The sequence below is a fragment of the Carcharhinus amblyrhynchos genome, chromosome 2 (assembly GCF_965287045.1).
Source record: "Carcharhinus amblyrhynchos chromosome 2, sCarAmb.v2.hapA, whole genome shotgun sequence".
NCBI classification, from domain to species: Eukaryota; Metazoa; Chordata; class Chondrichthyes; order Carcharhiniformes; family Carcharhinidae; genus Carcharhinus; species Carcharhinus amblyrhynchos.
The window spans coordinates 42,876,733-42,881,066 of NC_137325.1; the positions used below are offsets into that span (position 1 = coordinate 42,876,733).

The following is a 4,334-nucleotide window of genomic DNA, read 5'->3' on the forward strand; positions in this document are numbered from 1 at the left end:
GTCCTTAGTTTAGCTTTGAGCTTAGTTTTCCCAAAATATAAACATCTTTCATGTCCTGATTGCCCCCACTTTCAGGTCAAATAAAATGTAATAACTCTTTCTTATGATCTTTTCCAAGTTCATAGAATCATAGGATCTCTTCAGTGTAGGAGGAGGCCATTTGGCCCATTGAGTCTACACTGACCACAATCCCACGCAGGCTGTAACCCCGTAACCCCGATTAGTTACCTTGTTAATCCCACGACACTAAGTGGCAATTTACTATGACCAATCAATCTAACCTGCACATCTTTGGATGCGAGAGGAAACCAGAGCACCTGGAGGAAACTCATGCACACACGGGGAGAACATGTAGACTCTGCACAGTTACCCGAGGCTAGAATTGAACTGTGGTCTCTGGCGCTGTGAGGCAGCAGTGCTAACCACTGTATCCATTCAAAACCTTTTACTCCCCTTTCAAATTTAATAGCTGAACAACCCTTACTTATCTCTTAATGTAAATTTATATCCATTGAGTGCTTACTAATAGAAAATTGACTTGCCCATTCCTATTTCAAATTCACACTAACTGCTACACTCCTTTCATGCCTCAAACCATACCAAATGAACAGTCCCCAGCTTAACTAAATTATTTTCCAAGCAGAGCCACAAATCTTCTTCACCCAATATCAAATATATATTCTAAAATGTAGACTCTCCAAAATACATATTAAGCTGATCTTTCTCTTCACCCTATCTGTAACTGCAACTCTATACCCTGCACCCTATCTTTTCGTTCTCCCTTATATATTCTTTCAATGGTATGTCTTGACGGTACAACACACAAGAAACTATACTTTTCATTGTTTCCCAGTATATGTGATAATAATAAATCAAATAAAGTCAAATCAAAACATGTTAAGAATAATAACATCATCACACTATCTTGATTTCAAATTCAAGCTTACCCTCATCCTGTTAGCATGATGTGAAAGTTGTTGATGATCTGACTTTGGATCTCGTGTTTCTCATCTCAGCACCTTCCCTTTCTGATTGTGCAGACCTTTTCTTCTCCAAAGGCTCTGTTCCTTCTTGCTACCATGCTTCAGACAGCAAGAGATCACAAATATATACACAAAGCAATGAGTCCATTCACTTCACATTGGAACTTTGAGTGTTTGGCCCCAGATGTCTCTTTAGCATTTCAAGGTGGTGAGTGTGCAGTAGTAATCGAGTCATTATTATTGAAGACAGGGCAAAAAAAATGTACAAATTGATATTTTGTTAGATACCCGAGAATCTACCTGGAAGTAGTTTTCATGGTTAACAAATACCTGCTGGCACTAGTTTAAATTTAGAAAGAAATATCCATCTCAGCAGCTGAGATTTTTTAAAATTTTATTTATTTTGTCCCATTCAATCAAATCAAGTCCAATTCAGAGTCTCAACAACTGAGACATTCCCGATCCAAGCTGACAAGACAGGGCTCTCACCTCCTGTCTTGGGCTTGATCTACATGATCCAAGCTGATTGGAGTAGACATAGCTCCTCTCCAAAACTTGATCTCATTTGCATCTTAGCCAAAAGGCCAAGATGCTGCTTTTAAAAATTGCTTCAAGTGAAGCTAAAATGTAACTTAATGATTTCAACCAAGTGCAGCATGTCGATACAACACTTGATCTTAGCCAAAAGGCTGAGAAGCAATATTTGCTATTCAAAATATCCATTGTAATGTACAATAGGTGATTCTGTCATTCAACACAAACAGTACCATTTTATAGTTGTTTCATTCTGATAAGATTGCATTCATGCGTTTTAAAACCAGAGTCTGCTGGATCTGCACAAACTCTCCTCTGGGAATACAGACCCTCATCTTTGTGATTTCCTGGAGACTCACTACTTGGATGAACAAGTGAAGATGATCAAGAAGCTTGGGGATCACATCATCAACCTGAAGAGACTGGGAGCCCCTGAGAATGGCATGGGAGAGTACCTGTTTGACAGGCTCACCCTGAACTGACTGGGATTCTGGAACCATTGCTTCTCTGGCTAATGGAATTGAAATGCAAATTCTGATTTTTCTACATGGAAATAAAAAGTTTTTAAAAAAAAACACATTTTGTGATTCAATCTGTTTCAAATCAGGGTGGGACAGAGCTGATAAGCAAGGAACAGTTCATATCAGGCCTAATTTAGATTGATTGTTCCTTGGTTTCCCTGTCCCTGAGAGGAGAGATGGAATTGGTTAAACTGAACAGTATGCCAGCAGAAAATTGCTATTTAAAATCCCATTAAATACCTTTGAGAAATGATTTGGCCAATTTGCTCTCACAAGGAATCCCATTGACGTGGGAAAGTTGAATGCCCTTCTTAAACAGTTTCATAGTAAACAAGGCAAGTAGCAGCAGAGTTATCCACATTATAGCCGCTTGGGCTGTCACAATTGGCATAATAAGTAAATACTCTGCAAGAGAATTTTAACCTAAAAAGGGTCAGCTTGGTTCAGATGCAGGGGTTAAAGTCTTAAAAATCTATTTCCTGACCCAAACTTACTTTCAGCCCACCTATGTCTGACTTGAACCGAAGGACAGTAAGAAGTCTCACAACACCAGGTTAAGGACTTTAACCTGGTGTAGTGAGCCTTCTTACTGTGCTTACCTGAGTCCAACGCCAGCATCTCCACACTTGAACTGAAGGTAAGCAGGTTTGCTAAGAGTGCAAGGCAAAAATATAAATATGTAATGAAACTGCAAGGCTCTTTAACATTCAGTTTTCCAACTTTAATTGTGGTAGACCAGGTTTCCTGAGCCACAGGAAATGTGGTAGCTATATTAAGAAAGACTAAGGTGGATTCAGAAAATAAATGTTCTTACACCAAATGATTGATATAGGCGCCTGCCTGAGGAACCACTGACAAGTGTAAATAATTTTCTTCAAATACTTTAGACCATTAGGTACATTTAGGCAATATAACTTGGTATATATTTAGTAATTGACCAAGTGTATCATAATATCAAAACAGCCTTCCATAGAAAAATGTTTTGAAGTGTGTGAACTCACAAAAACAGCATTTAACCTCAAATTGCAAAACAATATTAAATGTCTTCATGTTCATGTCTAATGGAGAAGGAAAGTGGGTCCACATGTTGTCAGTCTCTTGAGTTGTACATAAAAATATAAAGGGAGAAACATTGAAGGGACACTGACACATGATTTAAAGTTATAGTTTCTACAGCTACAATACCCAATGGGTGGAATTTTGTAACTTTTTGGCAATGTGGTGCAACAGGCATGAAAATGATATGGAAGCCACTGTCCCCAATGGTGGCTTTCTCTGCCATATCATTCAGCTGACAGTACAAAAAAATTGAAGAGGTAAGTCCCACAACATAAACTTGCCTGGAAAACATCTACCTTGTTTTCAAAAGATCCGGGCACCATAGTTAAAGGGCAGCCCTTTAAAAAATTAAAAATAAAAACCACCCAGCTACCCCACCCAATGCTCCCTCCCATTGAACCCTCCACCCCACATAACACTTACCCCCCCACCATGGAACAAACCCCTGCACTGACCTGGCTTAACTATCTCCCCCTGAGCGATGCCCTCATCAGAACTCCTCTGGCAGAATCTGCTCGTCAGATGCAAACTGTGGGAGACCTTTCGTGATTCACGCTGATGTGAATGGATTATGTAATGGGGTGGGGAGGTATCAGGCATAGAGGCCTGATAATTAGCTGTATGTTTATTGAACATTAGGATTCCCATTACATCACTGGCAGGAGGACAGAGTCAATCATGTCATACCTCTACATCAGTATAAAACGTGATTTGGGCCTCCTGCCAGATTTTCCAATCCAACATCGATCCTACCCAATGAAATCCCAGCCAATGGCTGCTTTAGTAGCTGGACAGCCAACATGAATCATAGTTCCAGCAACAGATGGTGTTATCCCAACATGCCAACTCCTACTTTTAAATAGATCAATGGGTGTGGGCAAAGACCTTTCATAATCACCTTTCTGGATTGGGATCTTCAAGAGTGTGTTGATGGAATCTGTTGGCTTTATCCCATGGTCTTTACCAGCATCTTTTTGGAGATTGGGAACTTTAATTGTGAAGTTTTAGAGTTGAATTTTTACTTTTATGACCTATTGGGAGTAGAGGATTGAACTGACTAGCCAACTTGCTGCAGTGGGGACATTTCAAGGACCTGCTAGAGCGAAAGAAATTATTGAATTCGGTGGAACGCGAAATCTTGATTTCCTGACATGGATTGAAATGTAGAGATAAAATCAGTGGTGTGTCAAGCCTTATGCTGACCTGTGGTGGATTCATACATTTGTATTCATAAATA

At 39.6% G+C, this 4,334-nt stretch overlaps 1 non-coding gene across 1 annotated transcript; it reads right to left on the reverse strand.

Annotated features, from left to right (window-relative positions):
- Positions 1-1,486: 1,486 nt before the first annotated feature.
- LOC145362291 (U2 spliceosomal RNA) lies at positions 1,487-1,684 on the reverse strand. The gene has a single exon (XR_013889973.1). It is a non-coding gene; the product is annotated as a U2 spliceosomal RNA (small nuclear RNA).
- Between the last annotated feature and the right edge of the window lie 2,650 nt (positions 1,685-4,334).